Source organism: Falco rusticolus, chromosome 3, assembly GCF_015220075.1.
Source record: "Falco rusticolus isolate bFalRus1 chromosome 3, bFalRus1.pri, whole genome shotgun sequence".
In the NCBI taxonomy this organism is placed as follows: Eukaryota; Metazoa; Chordata; class Aves; order Falconiformes; family Falconidae; genus Falco; species Falco rusticolus.
In genome coordinates, this window is record NC_051189.1 from 15,468,552 (window position 1) to 15,494,939 (window position 26,388).

The 26,388-nt window shown below is 41.7% G+C and overlaps 2 long non-coding RNA genes across 4 annotated transcripts in view; one reads left to right on the forward strand and one right to left on the reverse strand.

Annotated features, from left to right (window-relative positions):
- The first annotated feature begins 323 nt into the window (after positions 1 to 323).
- Positions 324 to 26,388, forward strand: part of LOC119144222 — a 43,291-nt gene continuing 17,226 nt past the window's right edge. Inside the window, exons 1-2 of one of the 3 annotated variants that reach the window (XR_005103005.1) lie at positions 324 to 486; positions 25,140 to 25,669. This is a non-coding gene — a long non-coding RNA (uncharacterized LOC119144222). Of the gene's footprint in view, positions 487 to 16,217; positions 25,670 to 26,388 lie in introns of those variants that run through there. The other 2 variants (XR_005103006.1, XR_005103004.1) reach the window with 2 other exon arrangements.
- LOC119144220 overlaps positions 14,419 to 26,388 on the reverse strand; it is a 78,357-nt gene continuing 66,387 nt past the window's right edge. Inside the window, exon 12 of the long non-coding RNA XR_005103000.1 lies at positions 14,419 to 14,429. This is a non-coding gene — a long non-coding RNA (uncharacterized LOC119144220). The remainder of the gene's footprint in view (positions 14,430 to 26,388) is intronic.

Consider the following 26,388-nt stretch of genomic DNA (forward strand, 5'->3'; position numbering starts at 1 on the left):
GCCCCAGTGAAATCCTCCAAAATGTGGCATCTGGTCCAACTTAAAAGAATCCTAAAAGGAACACAAATAATGGCTAGGATATGTAATCACATTGAGAAACTGTTTGGAAAGAGACATGTTTTCTGATTGCTGTGTAAATGGTCCCAAGACTTGCATAAAAGCACAAGCTAACATGACTACACAAACCCTTTAGGAGCAAAGGCAAATAAGATAAGGATTTTCAGTTCTGTTGCCATTGAGTCTTTGAAGCAATGAGTCTAGACAAATCAAGTTCTGCTTAACCTCCTGCTAGAGATGAAATAAATATGCCCAGAAAGAAAACACATAAAATTACTATGCTTTAACTATAAGGGAAAAACCAAGTGCGAAAGAAAAAGACCTACACACACAACTCAAAAGGTTTTGTATTTTTCAGCATCTGTGGTCTGGTACCTACTTTCAGAGATCACCACTATTACAAGGAAACGACTGAACTGTCTCAGAAAGGTAAGAGAGTATAAGAAGTAAAAGGCTAACATGTTAAGTAAAGCTAGGCCTTTGGCATTCACATCAGTGAAATATCATGTAATACATGCCTCTGAAACCATGCCAGCCTGCATTGTGGCTGCTTACCTAGCTGAAACAGAACACTGTTATTGTGCTTTTTCTAATGAGAAGAATACTTTTTCATACCTAGAAGGTACCTCATAAAACAATCAGGCAGCAAATTTAACAAGCCAAAGGAAGTAATTTTTTTTATTATTATTTTTTTTCCGCACAGCACATAAAGCAGTTGTGGATGTGGAGTGCAATGCACAGAATGGGTTGAAAAGGGGTTTGGCAGATGCATAAAGGAGAGGGCCACTGTGGGTCATTAAATGTGATTAACAGGAGAAAGCACCCAAGCTGCTGACTGCTGGAAGGAGGGATGCCAAGGAGGAGTCACCTTGCATAGAAACCGTATTCCTTACATCCTTTCCTAAAATGTCCTTCAGCAGCCAACGTGAGTCATGACACTGGGTTAGGTGAAGTCTGTCTCGTGTGCTTCAGCAGTTGTGCTGCTACCTCATCTGCTGCTCCTTGTCTTGTAGCGCATTAAGATAATTTTGAAATGCCATCTCTCAGTTTGGGACCTGCCTCTTCCTTGGGTCCTGCACTGATGTAGGCACAAGAAAGATCTATTTTTCTGGCCATCAGCCACTATCTACTGTGCTGGTTAAGTGTGTCAGTTCATCATAGCTGTTAACTTCACAGTTTATCTGTAGAGTGGTCTTAGTTGCAGGTTCTCAGGGTGACAGATTTCCTCCTTACTACAGAGAAGAAAAGGGACAATACATGCAAAAGGGGGAAAGGGAACAAAGTAAGACATGAGAAGCAAAGAACTGAGGGAGAAAAAATGGCCAGAGTTATGTAGGAAGTAGACTGGTATTTCTTTTGTCAAATACATATTTTAAAAGCCAGTGCTCTGATGAACTTGCCTGATTGACGGCTGTGAAGGAGATTATTCTGGCCAACAGTGTCTCTGGACCATAGGACTGTGATATTATTTGTATTGGAAGACAGAGCTGTATGACGGAAAACAAAAACTTGCCTAGCTTCTTGCCTCACCTTGAAATATGGCCTCTGCCCCGAGGGTATTTTCACTCCCAATATGCAGCAGTTATCCTACGCCCCGTCAGATCTGGATAGCCATGCCAGGAATGACAGCGCTTACGCCTGCCAGCACGGGGCTCCCACGTGGACCATTAGGATTTCTTGTGATGCAGTGTTGCTTCTCAAACTGTGAGATAAATGTGTCTGTCCTCCCAGAAACATCAGGAGATGTGGGATGGTTCTGGGGGATGGTTAGGGCTTAACTGGTGTATTTGGTGTCCTTGCAGCAAAGAAAACAGGTTGCCAGACTGAGTGAGAGCTAAATCCAGCCTCTGAGTTGCACATCTGGCTATGCATGGCTGAGGTGATTTGGGGGGATGTGTGAGAGGAAGGGGTGAAACACCAAGAGTCCAGATTAAATCTGGAATGAATATATTCTCTAATGGAATAGTCAGATCCCTGGTTTTCTCTAGATCACAAACTCTTTCTGAGGTCAGGGAAAACCTCATTGTGGCACTAGTATTGCTGTGCTGCTATTGAAAACTGATGCATTGTTCACACTGCTAAGGCTCTTTTCTCATACTGCCTGGGACAATTTACATCTTGTTGGAGTTCCTAAGAAAACAACTTACTACTGTCAAATCTCAAACTTTGACAAGTGTGCATCAGTCCCTACCCCATCCCAAGGGAAATATTTACTCTTATGGTTTCTGACAGGATTTTTGTATTTTACTTAGTGAAGACTGCGTATAACACAGAACCACACACCAACATGGGACACAAACCCGCTCAAGCTGGCATTCAACATATGCCTGGCAGTCAAGTAAATGAGAGATGGTTTCACCAAAGACATGGGGCCAATCAAATGAAATTATTCAGCTCCCAGTTTAGATTATCTGTGATTGAACTTGATTGTAGCACGGATGAAAACAAAACCTGATTTCAATAAAGGTCATAAAACCAGTGAAATATCTAGGTCTGGAACGTGTGGTTTCTAGTTAGCATTTCAGCAGACCCATCTCCTAGGCTACATGGGAATGATAAAAGAGCTACAGCCCTGAATTTTGCTACCTTAAAACCAGGTGAAGGTTGGATTTCAGCTCCACAGTGAAACTGCCCACAGTAGAGAACCAATCCACGTTACGTTACAGCTATGACTTCCTTCCACAGGATCCATCTCAAGTCATCAACTCCTATAAAGGGTCATATCCTGCATTTTTGTCAGGTCTTCTCTAAGTGGAAAAACCTTTTCTTTTATTCATCTGTTTTAAAAAAGATAATCCACTGCCACTTCCATGTTTATATTTTTACAGTTTCAGAACAAACCATTATTTTTTTAATGAGTCAAAAGCTGATAAATATCCTGCTTTTTATGTACTTGTAAGCTTCCCTGGGCACTCTGCACCACAAAGCTCACAATGTGCTGGTTCAGGATTGAACTGGGAAGGCAATTAAGCAAGTTGATACCCTCTCTCAAAAACCTAGTGCAGCAGAGATGTGCAGATAAATAATTGAATGAAACCTTATCTTTTCTGCTAAATACGGAGGAATTTTTTTGTATTTTGCATCACTTTAATTGAGCTAAGAAAGTCACAGACAATGCAAACTGGAGCTTTTAGTTCAAGCTGCACAGGGTCCAAGTTATTCCATAGTACCTGCGTTTTTCCCCCGCTCCTTGACCCCAGGTCAAGTCTGGATGGCTGATAAAACTGTTGTTTGATACCTCAGTCCTGAACTCAGACAAAAATGCTGACACTGTGCAGAAAAAAGTGCTTAGTAAAAGGCAAAGAGTGTCTCAGCACCAGAGACTTCATGGCTTTCCTTCATGCTGCTGAATATGAAACCCCTTCAGCTGGGTCCATAAGGAATGGGGAATAGGAAGACAAAAAGGAGGAGCTAGAGAAATTGCCTTTATCTTGCTTCTCATTCTTCAGGGAAACAGCTCATCTTTGACTTTCTTAACAGCCATGATTCTTCTAAAAGAATAGAAAGATAATATAACCTTCCTTTTCCCTCGCCATGCAGTTTTCCTTTCTTCCTCATGCCCAAAGAACATGGAAATATTAATCCTGAAAGTAATGTAATGTATCTTCCACTCTTTCTTCTACACATCAGCTGTCTCCAATCCATGGTCAGAATACCTCTTCATACTTCTCCACAGTCCATCCTCTGCATTATCTCCGTTAATCTCTGTCTCACAAATTTTTCTCCATAGCTACCATTCTGTTTCTTTCTCCTCATCTGAGACATTTTCTGGAGGTAACTGGGTGATAGAAATGAGGTGCTCTCATCTCACCCTACAGATTTCTCAGTGAGATAAGTGGAAGTCATCCCTGCCTGAACAACTCCTGGTCTTGTAGCAGGATGAGCCACTGTGCACTCTGCACCATGAGGACTTCAGACAAATCTCATCCCTGGGATGCATTTGATGCAAAAGATCTGGGAAGAGTCAGCTGGGGCTTTGCTTACAGTATCCAAGGCTCCAGATGGGGTTTTGACAGCTGTTATAACCTACTTACTGTAAGGAAGTTATTCCTGCAGGGAACTGGAAGCAGGTTAGGTAGGCAGCGAATCTGTGTGGACGTCATAACGAGCTCTGCTAGCTTTATATCATTACAGAGCTCTCCTCCAGTAAGGAGATTCTCTATGCTGGTCTTGCGGTCAAGTGACAGCTTTGTTTCCTAAAGGAGTAGCTCCAGGTGAGAATCTCCCTTTATAATTATTCTATCCTTGTTCATTTTCCCAAAACTGAAATAATTCGTCTAGGCTAGTAAAAATGCTTTAAGTTGTACACAAGGAAGTACCACGTCCTATCTCTCCTTCCCTGAAGGTATTTCCCCCGCTTCCCTGCTCCTCTCCCTGCATCTAGTCCTGAGAGATAGGAACCCACTGCTTATTGTGCAGTGTCCTGATTTTCTGCCAAAATCCTTGTTTCTGTTTTAGTTGATCCTACTTTGCTGCGGTAAGTTTTTCTTCAGCTGCATCTTGTGAGCTATGAATCCTTCCTTGCCAAGTGCAGAGTTCATACTTTCCCTTGATTTACTGGCAGTAAAATATTGTCTGATCAGATGTCTTAGCACAATGCTATTCTCATCTAAGGATGACATTTTTACCTTTCAAAGAAAAACAGAGCTTCACTTGAAGATAAAAAGGAAGAGAGCTGAAGAATGTAAACAGAGTTTAAATTCTCTTATCAAAGTTAAAGAAGAAAAAAAAATGCCCCAAACTATTTTAAACAGAGGCCCTATATAAGGAAGTCTGCAAAACCACTTCCCATTTCATAGAACAGGATATGCCAAAGAAATGATACAGCTTGGCACAAATAACAAAGATAATTTCCACTTTATTTAAATACTACAAGGACATTTAAAGACATCTCAGGACATAAATCCCATTTTGATTACATTCTTCAGCTTTGCTTTAATGTTCTTTTTTCTGGGTAGAAGGGGAAACTAGGAGGATGGTCAAAACTTGTGGTTTGTAAAAATTATGAGCATCCTTTAAGCAGGTCTGGAAATTAAAATCTTACAGATCTTCCCCATGCAAGCCTAGAGAAGGAAACCAGCATGTAATCTTCTCCTCTTTGCTTTACTGGAACCCTTTTATCGCTCATGGCTGACCTGGAAGATGAGAGGTAATTTAAACTTTAATTGTCTCAATAAGAGCCAAGTAAAGAAAACAAAACTATATTAAAACAAACAGTCTATGGCCACTGAATCTATCCTCTTTCAGACTTATCACCCTGGGGACACTGATGGATGGGGTCAGAATTCAAATCTTGTAGGCTGGGATCACTGATGAGAACAGCCCCTGCTGGCTGCTAAACAGATGGGCACCCTCAAACCTACACAGCCATGCACACATCCTTAGCTGATGGAAACCATCGCTTCTCTGCAGGAGTCAATAAAGAGATATCAATATTCAGCAGCTGGGAATCCAGCCTATACAATTTTCAATTTGGGTTAAGCTCAGGATTCACAAGTGTTGGATCCAAAACCGAGGCATGAGCAGTCCCTCAGGACTTCGCCATTTGTAAGTGCCAGTAAAAACCACACAAGTGTCAAGTAAACCTGCACAAATGCAGACTCTCATGTCTTGCATACATGCAAGGTTCACAAGAGAAAAGACATCTTGAGAGAGCTGTAAGAATTTAATTAGGCGTGCAATCCTATAGGCATCTTGTTCTTAAATCAGTTACGTTAGACGGATGAGTAATGATATTAAAAGCCAGTAGCTTCTGTCCCACAGGGAAAAAAGTGGGAATTTTGCACTGTTGGGGGGAAAAAAACCCATCTGTTCTCCATTAGGGAATGGTTCTGCAATGTGCCACAAAGAACTGTGTATGGTTTAGTTCATCCTTCTATACTGGCTTTAATTCTGTTCCTACAATTAAAACACTCTAAAAATCATTTTGTTAAGAGAGTAAGGGGAAGGAGTGACAGAAAACTCAAGGGAAAATAACTGTATACACAAATCACAGGCCCTGCCTAAATCTTAAGCTCCCGGTCCACACAGTGGGAAGAATAATTCAAGTCAGGGAAAATCCCAATTAAGTCTACAACATACCTAATATACTTCAACTAAACCAGTCTCCCTCATCATTCTTCTTAAATATCAAAACACAAACTCAATGTAAAGCAAAGTATCATTCTAGAAGTCCTAGAAGATGACTATAGATGTCTTGTTAAGCTCTGCCAACTCCTGAAAGTCAGAGAGGGTAGCATCTATCCATAGAGTCCACATACAGAATGCTGACCAATTAAGTCAGTCCTGGAAGTAAGAGTTGGACATTATAAAGTATCATTCCTTATTAACATACAGACAATACAGATGCAATAAATCTTCCAGATCTTCCAAAATCATCCAACATAGTTCATGGAAATATTTGGAAGGCTCAGATGCAGTGGGAGACCTTTGCTTGTGCATCCCTGCTCTATGGTCTCATTGGACTTTAAAATGGTCCAATGACTTCAGAGGTTGCAATGAGCCTGTTTCTCCTTGATGTGCAATGCAATGACTGCAGGGCACTACATACACACAGTGGCTCAATGAGTGCGGATTCAAGTGACGTTTTCAAAGGTATCATCTAAGACATGAGTTGGAGCTGAGAATCCAGATCCTCTAGGTAAGTTTTGATCGCCTGTCTCCAGGTGAGGGATCATGCCAGCCTATACCCGAGGGCACAAAGGAGGAAAGGCTCCTTGAAACATTTCTTCTCCAACCTTGTGTGAGGCTGGGCACAATCCACTTCTAAATTATCTAAGGAAAGCAGTTCTGATCTGAGGAGAGAAAAGGAAATTTGCCAGAGAAATGTTTTCAGGACATAGTTATACAATAGCAACTAGAAAGGTCATCATGAAGCATCAGCTAGTGTTTGTTCCTGTGCCTTTCACTGAGCAAGCTTAAAATGAGGTTGGTTTCATATAAGTAATCACTCAGCCAATTAAAAAAAGAAAACTAAGAAGAGCCCTGTTCACTACCACCTTATAACATGAGGGGACTAATGCAGAGATCTTATTGCAGTTTGGTGATAGCATCTTTGCTCCTTATGAAGCCTGCCAGTTAGTAGAGACAACTGCCAAAAATAAGTCCTGTCTTTCCTAGGCAAGGACACAACAACCCTAACTGGGGCAATGGAGGCAGGTAGGAGAGTCTGAAAAGTGAAAGGAAGAGAGCAATAATCAAAACAACTTTGTTTTGTTCTCACCACTGGGTGTGTCCTTGTTTTGAGTGAGGAAGTAACTTAGTTTAACATCCAGATCAGCTGAAAAACCTCAGCTTTACCGTAATTGAAGTTCAGTTTTTCACATCCCTTTGCTCTTCCCTTACACCCTGTTGCACTTTCATGATTGACCAGCAGTCTCACCTCAGTGCTGGTCAGACTGGTTAATTTGATGACCAAGGCAAACTTCCTTGTGAAACAACTGCTGTAAAAAAGCTGTTTCTGCATATGTGCCTGCACCTGTTCTCTTCCCATTACTCCTCAAACATCGAATACAGACAAACATGAAGCAGAAGCTCTCTCTGGGAATTTTGAGGGACAAAAGAGCCTTGTAAAACAAGCCAGGAAGGTGTATTATTACAGAGGATAAGAAAATAAACAGCCACATAGTCCTCTGTCCTCATTCCCAGAGCTTTTTTATGTAGCTCAAGCACCACCACACAGGTAGCACCAGCACTCCCACAGCTGCTATGCTGACCTTTCCTCAAACACCTCTCACCTCATAGACAATCACCTTTTTTCCTTGATTCTGCCACAGGAGAAATTCAGGTCAAGATACACAAGTCCTGATGGAGCCATGATGGTGGTGATTCACTATAGACTGTCTGGAATGATAGGAGGGCCAAAGTACAATGTCTTTTACCCCATTATTTCTTCCAAAGGATTTTGGGAAACTGAGTACCAACAGGTTAAAGAGAAAGGAAGAAAATGTCATCGTGTAATGCTGGTGTAAAGCTTTGCTCCATCAATCTCAGCTTGAGAACAGGAGGGAAAGACTGAATGAAGAAGGTGTTACTTGCTTGCTAATGTGAAGAAATTGTGAGAAATTACCCATGTAGAATTCGTAGAGCCTGCCCCTGCCAAATGACTTTGGCATGTGGGATCCTGTAGAACCTGTCCCTTCAATCAATTTGCCAGAAGTCTGAATTTAATTAAACTGTTCAAGGGAGACTTCTGGGGACTTTTTGCATGTGGGACCCTGAAGAGTTTCGTGACCATTCAGAAAATTGTTGTTTTCTTTGAAACAATGGCATGTGTATGGAAATTGCAGCCAGCAGTTGTAGGTTTCATCTTCTACAATGTCACTTCAGCTGCTAGAAGAAAGGTGGCACATTATGAAATTGTTCATAGAGCTACAAGGCTTTTATTTCCCTGCACTTTCTCAGAATGAAAAAATAAGTCACTGTGCTGAGATGTGGTATCTTGTGCGGTCCATTGCTGGACAGAGATGTGGAAAGTGCTACTCCTGAAACAGGACCACATCATGCGACATCTGTATGTACAACACCAAGGGCAATACCAAACCCAGAAATCCAACAGATTTGAAGCACCTGACACATGAACAGTCACCCAGAGCTTTGCTTCCTGCTGGATGTGTTTTTTAGGCAACCCTTGAGATACTGCAGGTTTCCACTGGGGTGGAAGAAATTATGGCAGCAATAGGTTAATTAGAGCTAGCTGGTTAAAAATAAAACCACGTAGTTTACGCAGGTGCTCTGTCTTAAAACAGGATGTGGGGTAAGCTGTGAACATCATCAGAAATGGCTCTTTCTTTGGGTGGCATCAAGAATATAGACTTTTAAGCAACTTGTCTATTTAACCTGTGTGGTTTCCTGAAGGCTGTGCTTTTCTGTAACTTCTCAGAATAGTGTGCAGGTCATAGGTTAGTTTTGTTGATGAACAGGTCCCCTGTTTAAACTGCACAGATAATGATCAGGGGCTAAAATACATCAAGGTAGAGTTGTTCTCTGGTTGCCACTTGCAGAACTCAGTACCTTATTTGTCTTGACAGTGGTGCTGATCTGCAGGTTGGATCTATTTCCAAATCCAGACACCTTTTCTCTCTCATTTAGGGTTTTGTAACTGTAGTTTCATATTATTTCACTGAGAATGGGGGATCAAACGTAATGCCCACAGCCCACCCCACCTCCCCCCACCTCTGACAGCTGAAGTACTGCAAGATCCTTAACAAGATTGCAGTAATAATTTTAAAGAAGATCCTTCACAACCTTTACATTTACAGGATGATCATTCACTTACTGGGAAGGAGCAGTCTTTGAATGACAAAGTTTATTATTTTGTTTTACTAGTGCATTTGGTTGAAAATTATTCAACTGTTGTGCAGCACTCACTGCCATAAAAATGCAAGCCACTGAGATTTTGATGTTCTGCAGCAGGGAATGAAGCCAAACGTATCAGCCCTGACCTGTCTATTTTCTGTCCTTAAATTGAGCTCAGTGGAGCAAGGAAGTCCCTTTTAGAGCGAGCATCTGAAACATTGGGTCTCTGACCGGAAAGGAATACTTAACAGCAGCCTTTGTATTGCTTTTACTGAGAATGGATAAACAAGTGGGTATCAAGGCTGTAGAAGTTTGTCCTTCACCCCTTCATTCCCTTCCCCCTTTATATTTTCTCTAGAAGTTATAATGAGCATAACTGATACCTCAAACGTCTATCAGACTGTATAGTGAGATCTTTTTCCCATTCATAGTGGCAAGACTCTCCATTTCATCACATGCACGGATACAGGAGATAGCTACTAAAGATTGTATTGCTATTTCTTATCTTTCCCACATTTTACTTTAATCCCTAGTGTGAATACAACACCTAGCAAAATATGTATTCTTGGCAGCTGAGAATCTCTGGGGTTCTCAGGTCTCAATAGTTTCGTAGTTTTGAAGAACTGGATAACAATGTGGGCTGCAAGATAAGCAACTTTCTGCCCATGCATGGAAAGGGTGTGGCACCCAGCAGCTTCTCAGCTATCGATGCAGAAAAAATGCATGTCTCACTTCCATCATCACAGCCCTGTAATACAACTGGTACACAAAACCAAGAGTTTGTAAACTACTCGGTAAACAACAGGGAGTTTGTAACCACCAAGCAGATCCAAGAGAATTGTTTCTTTTGTTGTTTGCCCTCAAGGTAAACAGTATTGCTAATAGCAACACTGTGAAAATTCAATACATTGACAGAACAATTTTCACTGTGAAGTACTTTACGACCTAGAAATTCAGCTGTGGAGTGCCTGATATGTCATTACCCAGGTTTCTGCCAGGAGTATGGGATGCGGCTGGTCTGAAGGGAAGCATTTCTATCAGCGACTAATAAGGAGAATTCAGAGAAGCAAATTCTACACATTGCCCAGTGACTTTCTCAGACAGCAGAAATGCCAGAATTTTCTTGCAAATGATGTTGAGGTACTTTTAATGATCATAGCTGTGAAGGCCTTTGGCTCCTGTTTCACAGAAGGCATGACACCTTCAAAACAGCCCCGCTCCGTGTCCAGATGAGGCCCTGGGTCTGAGGAAGGATGAGATCTATTTTATCACTGACATTGCTTCCAGCAACACTTACACACCGTCCACTGTGTGTTGTTACCCAGAAGTGACCTCCATCTTCTGGGTTCAAATGTAGTGCAGTGTCTCGAAGCAGTGTGCCAATTCGGGGAAGGGTGTGCATGAATTTTTCTTACTGTTTGCATGCAGAACAGTTAAATGCTGACCCACAACTCACAGAAATCAGTGGAGATCTCAGTGAGACTGGACTGAGCCATAAGCAAGGAGATGCCCTTCATACTGTAACTTCTTGATTTTTATTGGCCAGCGCTCATTTTTTTTAAATGGCAACAGATCTCAACATTTGACTATTTACACAGCTCTTGTACCAACAAATATTTTTCCCAAAGTGTTGCAGTAATTAACATATAAATAAACCATGTCTTTTCAAAGCCGATGACATATGTTAGCAAGTGTTTGCCAACACAAAGCTTAGCACAGCAAATACAGGGACATTTCATTTCTTCATCTTTTCAGGCAGACTGTTCCTAAGACAGGTCATTAGCAAGTTGTAGAGCCTCCAATTGTGATCCATATGGCAGGAACTAACAGTTATCAACCACATCCATCTCACCAGCCTAATCAGTGCCTTTGGAAGGATTTTCAGGAACGCAACTTAAAAAGTACGGGAAAGCAATACAGAGATGTATCCATAGCTGATGTAATTTGGCATAGTTAGAATCATAGAATCATTTAGGTTGGTAAAGACCCTTCGGATCATCAAGTCCAACCACTAACCTAACACTGACAAGTCCACCACTAAACCGTGCTCCCAAGTGCCACATCTACACATCTTTTAAACACCTCCAGGGATGGTTAACCCACGACTTCCCTGGGCAGCCTGTTCCAATGCTTGACAACCCTTTCAGTGAAGAATTTTTTCCTAATATCCAATCTAAACCTTCCCTGGTGCAACTTGAGGCCTTTTCCTTGTGTTCTGTTGGTGTTACTTGGGAGAAGAGACTGACCCCCACCTGTCTGCAGCCTCCTGTCAGGCAGCTGTAGAGAGCGATAAGGTCCCTCCTCAGCCTCCTTTTCATGAGGCTAAATCAAGCAAACTCAGCTCTTGATATTGATTCTCCCCTTTTCTCCAGTTTCACTTCAGAGGATTTAGTCCTCAATTTTAGCATTGTAACTGTGAAGATCTACAACCGTGTCATGCCGGATTAATGTAGATCATGTCATCGAGCTGAGAGCTAGAGGTGTCTTATATGTAGAACTCTAAATCATTCCTGTAAAGAACCGGTCCATTGTATAAAATATTATAGACTTCAGCCCTTTGCAATTGAAAATATTTAATAAGATAAGCTAATATAATGGAGTAGTAGCTTACACTAGATGGACAGATTTCTTCTGTCCTTCCATGGTAACAGACAGGGAAAAGAATGTTCAATTTGCAGATCCTTCAGTGCAGGTATGGACAGCCTTATGGTGGATTTAAATAATTAATTAGTTATTGGTGGATGCTTTTTTCATTAGTACATTCTCAGAGACATTCCCTATATCCTGTAGGCCCAGTGCATAACAACTTGAAAACCTCTGAAATAGCAGTTGCAAGGAAACTTCCCTGAAATAAAACTCCTTGCATTTTTTCCCTGTGGGCCTGACAGAAACCCAGCTTGGGTTGATGGAAAGGAGTCAAAAGATGTAACATGATTGCAGGAGCACTGCACAAGAAGCCCTTGGTCTGAGTATGTTTTTCCTAGTATCCTTCCTGAGGAGATGAGTACTTTGCATCCACTGGTGACCACCCCTGCCTATCCCAATATCACAAATTTCCAAAGTGAAATCAACATTTTGCACTTTTTTTAAAAAAAGACCCAGCCTTAATTCGGTTATGAGCTATAGCTAATCTATTCATCTCATTGTAAACAAAATTACAGCCACACTACCTGGTGTGTTCTGCATCTAGGTTAGCTTAAAACAAGCCAGGTCCGATATCAGTGCATAGGAAAGCTGAGCTGGGTCATCTTATACTGACCATACTCAGCCAGGCACCTATCACCCTAAAATCCTAAAAACCTCACAAGGGAATGAGAATTGCTGGGCCAGTTTCCTACAGTCTTTCACCTTGTGTATCTGTTTGACTCAGCACTGTGTCTTGACAGAATTCACTGTCCTGATCTATGATGGCCATTTGCAGAAGAAACATCTGAATGTACCAGATTATCAGACACTGAAATAAGGAACCTAAAGTAAATTGTAGATAGAATTAGGGTGCTGACACCATAAAACCCTGCCTGATCACTTCTTCATTTGAGGCAACATGGAAACATATATTTTTGTCAGTTTAACACAAGATATCCACAGATGCTACCATCTTGCTCTGGCTGGGTGTTCTATTGTAAGTATAAGTTTTGATTGGATTCAGGAGCTGAGCGTTAGTGGGGCTACCAATGAGACAGGGGTTCTCAGACATATTGAGAACCTGGTGTTTAGACCAAAATATGAGCCGCTTGTTCAAAAATCAACAACCAAAAAAAAAAAAAAAAAAGAAAGAAAGATAGTAGTAAACATATTTTAGGCTTTAGCAATTAAAAGCCTTGTAAGGAAAAGGAGAGAATTCAGCTTCAGCCCTGTTTTTAATTGTGTCTGATGTCTTCCCATACAGAGCATTTGAGTTGTTTTGGCAAAACAGACTAGAATCCACCATTTTTCCTGACAAGAAATGCACTCGTCTCTTAGGTACAGGGACAGCGTCTCTCATTCCTGCTTTGCCTCTGGCCCTTTGAATCTTGCCCTTTTTTTCCGTACACCAGCACTGCTGCAAGGATGGTGAGTAGGAATATCCTGGTGCTTAGAACCTGACCCCAACCATGTCAGGCTGAAGAGAGCTGAATCCAGATCTCCCTGTGCCTGAGCACTGAACAATGCAAAAGGCAGCCGTGCCCCTCCAACACACAGCAGCTGCTTTTTAAAAGGGGAAAGTGAATCATTTCCTTGGTACTCAGCCTGATAACTTTGGAGTACATGTTTAGGAAACAGCTTTGGACTGTGAATCACAAAATATCAGAGGTGGAAAGTCTGAGCTGGTAACATTTCAGATTTGTGTCTCAAGTGTGTCCTATAGAAATGGCTCATTTAGGTACTCCTCTGCCCTGTGCTCTGATCTCTGCCTTTGCAAACACAGATCCCTCAAACCGCTGCACGCAGGATGCAGACTGGTACCATCTGATGACCTGCAAGCAATTCTAAAAGTGAAACCTTAAGGTCAGTACCAGGCACTGCAGAAGATAGATATCAGTTTAGGATTCAGAAAAATGGGCTTAGAGAGGCATTGTGGCACAGCCAGCTGCAAGGAGAAATAAGCGTTACTGACTGACAGACTTGTCACACAGCCAGGTATAATAAGGTCCTAGCTCCATGTGGAAGTAATGCTTTGTGAATGTTTATTTACTTTCCATTACTTTCAATTTTGATATTCTAGGGAATATTTTGGATGACAAAATGCTTTAGAGAACAGCTTTCCCTGAATAATAGAATGGATTCAATTGACAGAACAAATAAACTTGAATACTGAGAGCGAAAGAAAACATAAATAGGCAAGACAGAAAATGGTGGGAGGCAGAACAGGGAGACGAGGGAGGGAAATTGCATGCCAAGGTCACAGAGCAAGACAGTAGCTAAGACAGAAATAGAATTCAATGCAATAACAGCAAAGGACTGGCTTGCTTAGGTATTTTTTTAAGGTTTAACAAGTTACATCCTGTTTATTAACCTTAAAAAGATTTTTTTATTTATTTGTTCAGTTGACTGCAATAGCAATTGTAAATGTGACTCAGGTTTCTCTTCAGATCCTAAATGTTTCTCTGTCCCAGCTCATTCTGAATTATCCAGTGGGAGCAATGCTTTTGCAGTCAGAAAGCAGCCAGCAAGAGGTCCCATTCTGCTGTCTCTGAGCCACCAAAAAGCCCCTAGTTGCACGTACAGATCCACTGGCTCCAGTGCATGCACTGTGCAGCTTGCTGTGGGAGGTGGGGCCATCTCACCTTCCCAAACTAAATGGGAAAAACTCATGAGGCTCTGGGCTGAAAGCCTGAGCTGTTACAGCCTGTGTTGATCGAGGTCCCTTGGAAAGCCCCAGCATGAGACAGGGCTCCAGGAGTGCTCTGAAGGACTCTGGTCTGGGATGCTGCAAGCCCACCTGCCTCAAGGCAGCAATGCTGGAGCCTGGTGAGAAAGCAAAAGACAAAACAGCAATTAGCTCAAATATAGTTTATTTCAAACTTCTTGTTTTCATTTACTCTGAGTAATACTGAGATCCATCAGCCAGGCATCTTTCACTTAAGCAGGGAAACAGATAAAGAGGAGGAAGCTGCATCTGAGGATACTTCCGATGAAGGGGAGGATGGAGCTCCTAAAGCCTGTTTCTTCAAAGAACAGGATTAAATATGCCTTTGAGACAGTTGTGTAATATTCTTTAAAAAAAAATAATCAGTAACTGAAAAAATAAATAGACAAAATCTGATCAGAAATCTTCACAGAAGCTTTTAAAATTATTTCTTGGCTATTACAGATGGAGACCAGGATCTACCCAGTTCATTTCTTCTGTTATAAAATATGAAGCTATGTGACACAGTTTGCTGTGCTCACCAGTGGCGTATTTGATTCACATTGTAGTAGACAGTTTGTATTCACGCTTTGTCTGATACTACCTGCTGGTTTCATAGGTCCATTGCCTGCATTGCTTTGGGCGTTGCTGTTCTTTTTAGTAGCTTCAACTGAACCCATAAATCCAAATAGCCATAAATATTATTGGATATTTGGATTTAGATCTGAACTTGATGCCACTGAGACATCTGTTGAATATGGCCATGCAGACTAGCTTTCCTTCATCCAGAAAATCCTTGCAGTTCTGTGAGTATTGTGACACCAAGGTCTCAACGAACAATTTTTTATGTTGCTTCAGTGTAACATAGAGGTTTTTCAGTATATGTGAAAAATATCATATTGCTTCCATTTAATTGCTGAACCATGAATTTTGTGGGTCTGGTTTCACATACTCCCACATTAGAAAATGTACCGTATAATCTCTCTTCATCTCAGCTTCTCCATCAATCAACTGGGAATAATAGCAGCTGATTTAGGAGTACTATGGACTTTAATTAATGTGTGTACAGCATGTTGAGATCCCTGAAGAATAAGATGCTTTAGAACATCAAAGAATAAACAATGACATTCTTTGTATTATGTCCTGGAGTCAAGATACTTTAACATTAAGCTTCAGACCTATAAGGGATACAGAAGGAATCCCTTTCCAGCACTAAGCAAAATCAAAATGTGCCTCTGCCAACAAAGCAATATAAAAGAAATTCATAAGCACATATTTTCTAGATTCTTAGTCTGAGAAAAGATTTTTGCACGTTTTCCCACTCCCTGTCCTATCTCTAATCCTACTGTTGCTGAAACGTTTAGCTCTGGACTACAACAGAGTGATTCTCATTTAGCTCCTTAATGTCAAGGAGTGATGTTTGAGGTTCTCACACTGACATCACCAGCATGGGCAATACCCATCTGAGAGATCTCAGCTGTTCTCTGGAAGACCCGGTGGCCTGCCCATTGTCCTTACAGAATATACCCTCATAGCAGAGCCAGTGCAGCCAGCTTCAGAGCGGAGCAGTCACGCGGCAGTACCCTCCCAAATCACAACGTAGCCACTAGTGCTGACCTCCATTCTCACCCTGCTGGTCCATCATACTGCAGTGGGATCTTTCCTAGTGAAGAGGAAGTTTGGCTTCTGACCCTGCTGAAGGTTTGGAAGACTGTAAGAAATTCTGATGATTGTACCCTTACACTTACTACAAAGCGGGGGAGTAACCCTCTTGAAATGACAGGTAATGTAAAGTCAGTACTTCCTTCTTCCACCCACACATACCCAATTCCCTAAAGAGAAGCATGAATTAAAATGTCTTTTACTTCAGGTGAGCATTTTTTCTTTGAGAAATCGGAAGCAAGCAGAAAGCCCAAGTGAGAATCCCTATTAATTCTACAGTTAAAGTAAACCCATTAGACAGGTATCATACATACACAGAAACAACACCTGCGTGCGTATATGTAGCTACCACTGCATCCATAGACACAAAGTGCCAGAGTGTTCAAAAGTTGTGTATTTTTCCCATAAAAATTCTCAACCATAAAAACTTTTTATCATGCAGTTGATCCCACTGCTAGAGACCTGATCCTTTGCAGCTCAGAAATGCTGGATATATTCTGTCCAGAACACCTAGAAGGGGAAATCTCGGGGTGGGCTGGGGTGGGGACTTCTTTGGGTACTATCTGTTGTTGTTGACAGCTGAGATAATGGCCCATTAAGTGGTAAGACCTTTTGTTTTCCTTGTACAAGAGCACAGTGGAAATTAACTTAATTTAATACAATTAAATGCTCTGAAAAAATACAATTTACTTTTTTGTCTAAATATTTTAAGGCCAACTTCTAGTGATCTTTTGAGTTACGTTAAGTTCATTCAGGGGCCAAACACTCAGAACCTCAGAATTATTCCTTGCACCTCCATCATTTGTGAACGTTGTTATCATGACAAGTGTTGTTCCTTACTCATAAACAAAGATACATTCCCCATATCCTGTGAATATTGACTAAGCTGCCTTATACTTTTTAAGTTTTCCAGAACTTAATTCAGTCCCTTTTACAACTTCCCAAATGCTTAAGAGAAATGACATGTTTTATGATCACTAAACGTGTCATTACCCTTTGAGGTCTATAGCTGAGACAGCAAGTTTCTGACTTTTTAATTTAGTTTTTTTTACAGGCTTAGGCTTTCCGGTAATACCTCTCCCAAGTTTAGTTTTCCCAATTTTCTTCCTCCTGTATTCAGCAGCCGCAGAGGCAGGGAAAGGCACACACAAAGCCAAAGAGGATACTGAAGGTCACACAGGATTAGCACAGACCCTTCTTAAGTCCACAGGCTAGACCCTAGGCCGGTGCAAATCACCAAAGCTTGACTAGCCAAGGATATGCAGTTGAAGTTTGCAAGGCAGCAAAAGTCTCCAAAGAGTGTGCAGAAATACACCTAGTACCTACACAAAGGCATTCTCACCTCTCTGGGGCTGGAATTTCTGAAGAAGGAGGGAAATGCTGGTGGGGGTGAGGGTGTGTTGCAGTGGGAGGTTCAGTCACGCACAGCAGATAAAGAAATACAGAATGGCATATAGCAGGCTTGAGTTTTCCAAAGGAGGCATTCTAAGTCTGTACCTTTCCCTTCGCTCCCTCTTTTCACTACACCATTGGCTCTTTCCATTCCCAAACCTTAAAGGGAGTCATCACTTCCCTTGCCTAGGTTGCTGCAGTGAGACAGGGCTGTACTTCTTCCCCACCCCTAAACTGTCTCTCATATGGTCCCCATCAGATGTTCCTTGATTTCTACGGAGCACACAAAAATGTTAGAAGGAAAGGAGAGCTTCTCTCATTTTCCTGTCGATAATAATTTGGAGACTGCTGATTTCTAACACTGGGATTGCAACTAGCTGTTATCTGCACGCTGGTTGTGCTTCTGTGGTGCAAAATCAGTCTCCTGATGACTGTAGGAAAGGTCAAGGACAGAGATTGACATTGTGGTGGAGATGGAGATCTCTGGAGCCTGAGAAGGGTCTGTGGATTAAAACAATAGTCAGATGTCATGACTGAGGGGAAGAGGAAGAAACAACACTCCCAGCCATGTCACCACACACAAGTGACAACAAAAAGTAAGTCTAGATTACTGTATCGCTTTTACTAACCTTAGTCCATCTTGCCCTCCAAAACCTCTGGATTCTTCCAGTAATAGAAGTAGCTTTCAAAGATACGTATGTTGCAGGTAATTCTCTGTGTTGTTGTTTTCTGTAGAAAACGTTGTCTCATATTGGAGCCATGTTTTAGAATGTGAAGCTGAAGGACTGTCTCATATTGAAGCTTCACTGGAAGAACTTTTAGGACAAGTGAATAAAATAGAAGTAACCAGACCCCAAGTCTGGAAAGCATTTATTCATCCAGGAGGTCTCAGGAACTCAGACATGAAATTGCTGAGCTTTTAGCTGTAGTGCATTTCCTTTTGCATAAATAAGCTTTGGTGTCAAAGTTGTGAAGGGTGGGAAAGGTAACAGTCATCTTTAAAAAACGTTTCAGGGATAAATTTTACGTGATTCACGGGCAAATCAGTAGGAACTACTAGAGGAGCTGAATTAGTAGGTGTGGGTAGGACAGAGCCATCAAGCACAGGGAGAAGGGCACTCCAGTTAAAATAATGAAGTTTGAATTTAGAAAAGCTTTTTATTATGCCCTTCATTGCAGTCTTTAAAAAAAGTAAGTTGTCACAGGACAAAGGAACGAATCTGAATTAACTTAACAGATAGAAAGGAAAAGTTAGCAATAAATTTATACATTTAAACAACTGAAGGAAGTTCACAGTGGCAATCCATAGAGATCTATGCTGTTAAAACTTATAAAAGGCAGTAGAATATGGTGAAGAGCTATGTGCAAAGCCTGCAATGATACAGACTTATCCAGCATAATGTAATCTACAATGAACTGGAAAGTCATAGGAAGATGTCGTAAAACTGAATGACTGGGGTGGGGGTGGGGGGGGGGGTGGAAATGGCAATTCCAATACACATACCAAACAGTATGGATAGAAATTATATCTGCATGGTGATGGATTCTGACTTAGATTTACTCACTCATGGTAAAGATCTGGGAACCACTGAGTGCAATTCCCAGTAAAGCATCCCTCCAGTGCTCAAGGGCAGTCAAAATTCAAGCAGAGAGCTACCAAAAGGATAAAGGCAAACATAAAACATCTATATGCTCTATATAAATTCACAAGGTATAAATTGATGAAAACCTTTTGAACCTAGTGTCTGGTTCTGATGTCCCCATTCTTTTCTTATTTACAGTCATTGTGAGCAATGGGTTTTTAAGGTAAATGGACTTTTGTTTTGACCCTGAGGGGTGGCTCTTCTGTTAAGCAACATGACTAACAGCTGTTACACATGGGTTTGAAGTCCATACCCCAAGAAAAATTACAGTTAAGAAAAAGACAACAATTGAATATTGACAGGCAGGCATGATGACATAAGTTTTGCAGAATGAGTGATTTTTGAGTATCCCCAGTAACCTGGTGTTCAAAGGGTAGGTTTTTCACTGGTATCGTAAATTAGACCCCCTGTCAGGTCCCTCAGGCTGGATAAGCACAGACGCCGATTATTTCTGAGCACTTCAGTCACTAGATACATTATTACTGACAATTCAATCTTTTAAATTGTTTTCCAGACCCCTTAATTTTAGGATATTTTGTTTTCTTCCCTATTGCTAAAATACATTTCTAATCAATATCCAGGTTTGTTGAATTCTTTTTTCCCCTCCCATGCTGATTTACCGGCAGCATTTAGAAAATGCAGCTCTGCTCCTCTAATGATTTACAAGGATGTTGGCCATCCTTACCACGACCATTTCAAAAGTGGCTCACTGGCATTCCTAAGAACGTAAGTAATTTCATTTCCATTTTACAGTAAGGCAAGGATGGCCCCAGGCTCAGAGTGAACACATTCTTGAAGGGATACTGGATCCCAAGCCTGCCTGGGCCCACAGGGAGAAGCAATGCACTGCCAGACCACAGGCTGCCTGGGTGGGAAAATCAGGAGCAATGACGAGCATGGCATGGTGACATGGACTCTGAAGGCCTCTTCTTTTCACGGAGGGTGGGCACAGAACCCCACACAGACTGAGCTCTGCCCGTTCTTAGACTTCTTCCCCCTCTCTGGCACAAAGGCACCTGGATATGGTGGAATAATTAGAGTCATGGCTGAGGGCTACAAGAGATGTGATGAAGCCATGAACAGCACATAGTGGAGCCCACATCTCCAGGGTTTAGGTGGCATGAAGGACAACTGACAGCAGAGGCAGCACACAGGCAGGGCAACAGACACACATCAGAAGCAGGGGAGGCACAGACCTGCTGACATTATCGTAGCTGCTGCACTCGTGGGGCTGCTCTGCTCACTTTTGGCCAGCACTAGCGCAAACTCCTCAGAGGAGTCTGCAGGTTGCTTCCATCAGGTCAGCACGTCTTCGTCTTTGTGTGGGTGGACGGGAAGCTGAGCCTCTGGGAATCTCCCCTCCTGTTTGTCTCCAAGGGAAGCACGGCCATTGAGTGCCTGTTTCATGGGGGGCAGATTAAACTCATACAGATCTGCCCTCACTTTTTAAAGCATAAAATACTGCTGCTGTTACTGTGAGAAGAGCAGAGACATCTTGGCTTCTGTTTTTACACAGACTGAAAACAACAATTCTGCTGTGCAGAGCACTCAGCTCAGCTCATCTTCTACCAAACACCTTCCCCCTGGGGCTCATCAGCATGGCTCAGCTCCATGCTGCCCTGACTGATGCTTAAGGCTCCCTGGCACTGTCTGGAGTGCTTTAGCTGGAAGGGCAGTTCCTCTTGGCTAGGGCAATCATGTCAGCCCCAGCCTCCTCACCTCTGGAGCTGAAATTATCTTATAAAAATGCCACTGCAGCAGCTACGGGTAGACAGATCTGCCCCTCCCTTGTCAGTCATATCTATCTGCAGGCTGCCTCTGCATTTTTCATCTCCCTTGCAAGTTGGGGGAAAAGAAATAATACACAGCTCAGCTGTTTCTGTCTGTAGGCATTTAAGCTGGTAAGGCTCAGCTGTATAAATCTTCCCAGCTGTGAGAACCTCAGTGCTTTTATTCCCATGATAAAGCCTTTGGCTCTAAATGTGTTTCAGGGATATTCAAAGTGGAAATCTTTCTCTCCATCTGGGGAATTGCTTGGTGTCGACTGACAAGGAAATGGGAGGTCAGTAGCATTAAAAAAAAAAAGTAAGAAAGAAAAAAAAGAAGAAAAAAATAAAAGAACCCTGGGTTATAGAATTAACTTTATATAATAACACTCAGTGTGTGTTTTAGGAAGAGAGGAGTGGTAGGGAGGCATGGGGGATGGGAGGTGTGACTTGCGCAGAACCTTTCATTGGAAAACTAATGCAGCCATCCCCAAGGCGCTGTGCTGCTAAGATCTGGCATTTTCCTGCTCCAATGGAAAAGGAAGACCGATACTTTCCCTTACAGTAACCTTTGCTGATTAATCAGTGTAGTGACATTGAAGTCAGTTCCAGTGGGAAATAATTGCTGTCACTCTCAGACACAATATGGAAATAAGATGCCATGGTGACAGCAATTGTTTTGAAGGGCTGGCAAGGAAATCCAGATCAAAGATCGGTGCCTGGCAGGCAAAGTGTTCACTTAAAGTCAAGGAGAGAAGAGTTTAGGCATAGACATTTCTCCTAATACTGACAGGATTTGGACAACAAATGGGTAAGCTTTAATAAAAACCTGGATGCAAGGAAATTTTCATACGGCAGGTTGGCTTGAAACCCAGGGCTCAAACCTGCAGTTGAATATGAGCATTGTCAAATCTGGAAAAGTGTATTTCAAAGGTCAACTGGTTAGACAGGTAAGACAGCCTCCTTGCTGTGGTGCTAGGATTTGGTTTCCATTCTGGGTTCTGCAAAGGTTTTCCTGTTTGTGACTGTGAACGTGATCCCAGTTGCTTTTTCTGCCTCGGTTTCTCACCTGTAAAAAAAGCAGTAAGCCCTTTCCTGTCTCCAAGAGTTTTGTAATGGTATCAAAATGCCCAGTGCTTGGACACTAATGTTATAAGCTGAGATGGGCTTGAGGTGGTTTTGTTGTTCAGACCCAGTTCATTAAAGAAAGATGTCCATTGGTATATAACTCTCAATTGTTTTTAATGAGTCCCAAATGAGCCGATGTGGAGCCAATGTATACCAGTTTATACGTGAAAGCAATCTGGTCCATCCAGCTAAGTTTTACTCTTGGGTCTCTGGAAACAAAGTCAGATTTCTCTTTCTTCACCACCCCAGCAAGATCACCTAGTTCAACAGATCAAATATTCTGCTACAATCCAAGACCTCAGCAGACAGGGCTATAACCATATGTGAAAGGGAGCCCCTGTTTGGAGATTAAAAGTGCGCAATGATAGGAGCCTACTGACAAATTGATCTTAAATATGTAACTGAGAGTTCCTAAGCTTATAATATTCCAAAGGGCTGGCTTTAAAATAATAATAATATAATGAAAAAAATCACCTTGCTCTAAAGAGTGATATATTGTCAGCATTAACAATACCTTAACGATATTTCTCATCTGGGAGTAAATACACGGATTTGAGTAATACACAGAGCTATCAACAAAGCAGAAGCAAATACAGCATCTACTATTCCACCTGACTGCCATATTTCTAGGAGGTAAATGAAAGCAAACCAAAGCAAATCACTGTGATCTTGAAAACATATGGCACCGAAAGCAAGGAGCTGTACCACATGGTTTACATGGGAAACAGAATCTGATTTCCATCAACATAATGAGAATTTGTTCCCATGCTGTTCTGATAACGCAGGCCTCTGCCATAAAGATAAATATGCTGTTGTTTAGGGATAAATTCAATTATTTTACATTTCCACTGAACTTACATAATGAAGGAATGTGACTTCTTGCCTGCTTATTAGCAGGACTTGGATGGTCCATTGCTGCCTCCGGTAAATGACTCTCTCAGGAACCAGCCGAAAGAAGGCAAAGCCAGGGCAACCTCTTAGAACCAATATATGGTCTAGGCATATATTGTGTGGGTAATAACAGCCTGCATTGGGACCCCTGGTACTGACAAGCCCTCAGCTGCACAGGTACAAATAAGGATGAACTGGGAAGGGGGATGAATCTGTCTGGGTTGGAAATGTTAATTGATACCTTGAGTCAGTCTATGTTTCACCACTGATCTTTCATGTCTAAGACACTTAGAAAGACCATATATAAGCCTTATGAACTGGTGGGCTGTCCTCTTGCAACGCTGCTTTCATGTCATATGTAGCACGTGGACCATAAGTCTTGGTGCAAATTCCAGCCAGAAAGACCAGCTGAGAACCCTGAAGAGGGAATTTTACTCACCCCAGGGAAGCCTTGAGATTCCAGGATAGACTAGATCATTTCCCTCCCTACAAAGGAAAAATTAAAAAAAATATATATACTTCTGTAGTAGGACTTGAAAAGCAGTTGGCTGTAGTCAGTGAATTACCTCTGTGAGGGGCAAATCAGTCCACTTCTCAGTGCGACCTACCCAAGCCCTTTGCCTGCCTTGCTCTTTAAGACTTGATGGCCCAAATCCTCAAAGTTATTAGTAAACATCACACCTACTGGTGTGATTTGTGGAAATTGATTTTAGTGGGAAATGGCAATTAATTTATTCTGGTGATCGAAGCCAAGCCCTTTGAGACAAACTATGGTGGTATAAAGAGTATCTACCTCAATGAGGCTTTGCTGAGGGTTAATGTAATACCAAAGGATAATCTTTCCACTATATTTGCAATGGATGGTGTCTTTCACTCAGCAATTCCAGTAACACTTCCAATGTCCATCTCTTCTTTTTCTCACCTGTTATGTCAGATGGATGATGACCACCAATCACTACAAATCACGTGCCAGTGCACGTTTTTGCCAGCTCTGAGAGGCTGTGCATTGAAACTGGCAGCAAGTAAATTAATGACCTACCAGGCACAAATCACAACTGCAGCATTTCAGAAGTTGTACAGAAAAAATTAATTAAACTGACTGCCACGCACCCAGAACAAGAAACTGGGAAATGGGCCAAAACAGTTCCCAAAAGAGCTCCTTTTGAAAATGCAAATGTTTTTTCTTCCCTTACTTCCCTCCCCTTTGTAGCCACCCTGACACTCATTCCTGCATAAAGCATCCAGGTGATTCCTTTCCTCCTGCAATTTAGAGTTACTGTCCTCTGCACAGAACCGTTATTGCCCACTGAAATCCATCACATCTCACAGAAGAGCAGAGTACATCTGATCCTATTAAAGAGCCACCCCTCTAGCAGCACTCCAGCTGGCTGGACCTTAGCTTTGTCACAGTATGGCCATCCTTATAATCTTGTTAGAGAAACAGGCAGCAAGATGTATGTGCCCTGTATGTGTCACTGCAAGACTCACATTTTCTCTATGTAAATTCAACATTTAGAAAATTATGTTTTCGTTTTCAATTGGGCCTACAGCTTTTCAGGACAATAGATTTCTCTTATTATCCATATGTGCAATATCAATCTCCATAGATTCTTTGGGAATATAAATTGCACGATGTCCCTTTGTGGCTACATTATTTCTTCATTTGTGGTCTAGAACTCAAGTACCATGGAAAGAAACATCTTTGGTGTACACTAGACAAACAGATGCATAAACGCTTCTAAATATGCCATAAGTACTTTTGGTTAATTACAGTCCAGAGCTGGAGCATAGTTATGCAGTGAATGGGAAATTCAGGAGTTATTCGTATACCCCAGCTGTCAGAGCGTACCTCATTTCCAAGCTCATGTAGTTAGGAATTCCTTCTCTAAAAACACTGTAATTCTCAAATGTGTTTATGTGTTATTCTCTGAGATTAATATGAACTAATAAGAAGCTGTATCCCTTTATCTTTAGCAACGTTATGCTGATTTATGCAAAAGAAACCCCACAGAGAGGGAGAGAGAGAAAATGGATATTACACTGTAATCAAGATTCTTATTTACAGAAGACAAATCTTGAGGAACAGAGCTGTCTAAACAATCTGTGAGCTGGATGCATCATTTTGGCTTGACTTTGGGAAGATGGAAGCCACTGTAAAACCAAACAAGTGAAAGCAAGCTACAGTGGGTGTTCACTGTTTTCTACGTCTTCAAATGAAATACCCGGCCCTCAACTCTTAGATTTAAAAGGAATAAAGTACATTTGTTTCTACCATCAAGTTTAACCAGTGATAAAATATGTTTCAGGAGGGCTGACAGCCCCATGCCCCTGTTCCCCAGGGACTGATGATCCTGATGCAAGGGAGAAGCGTCATTCACCTAAGTAAGTAATTTACATGATTGCGCAGCACAGAATCCCCCCATGCAGGATGAGAAGTTCCCCAGGTATCATCAAGGCTTCTCTGCTAAGCTGGAAGTGACAGCCTGGAAGTGAGCAGCAAAGAGGTATTGATTAGAGACAAATTTTCCAATGACAATTTATAACCAGTTTTACCAGGAGGCAGCTGGATCCCAGAGACTGACACCATCTACTTCATCCTTCTGTTTCTTCTTACTCAGTACTAGGTAAAAGAGTACCTGGGTTCCCTAATCCCTCCCTGTGTGCAGCTCCTGTGTAACTCATGCTAGCAGATTTGGGGAGCCTTTTACTTTGCGAAAGTTCCTTTATTTACCACCCATAAGAGATTCACCTGTTTTTTCCCTTGTTGGATTGATCTGTATTAAACCTTTTCTTTTTTTTGTGGAAAACCCCTGGTTTCAATCTGAAGCTCTGCCCACATCAGGACGCACATGCAGCCTGACAACATAGGCTAAACTCTGATGTCATTGTCCAGTTCTCAGATGAAATTTTCAGAAGCAACTAAGTGACTTAGGACCTCGCTTCTCAGTCATAATTAAAGCATTTAGGAATTTACGTCTCAGTGGAAGTCTTAGACAGCCATGAGCCTATATGACCATTGGGAAATGGTGCAATTTAGGTCTCAGAGTCATCTAGGCACTTTTGAAGATGTTTTCCTTACTTTTTAATTGAATGAGGTCCTGAGAATAGGCTGAGAGAGGATTGAAGAGGACTTCGACCATGTATCTATGGTCTATGCCAAGTGTTGCACACTTGGGTCTTTTTTCTCCAAAAAAAGGTTAAATTTGTCAGACCACAATATATT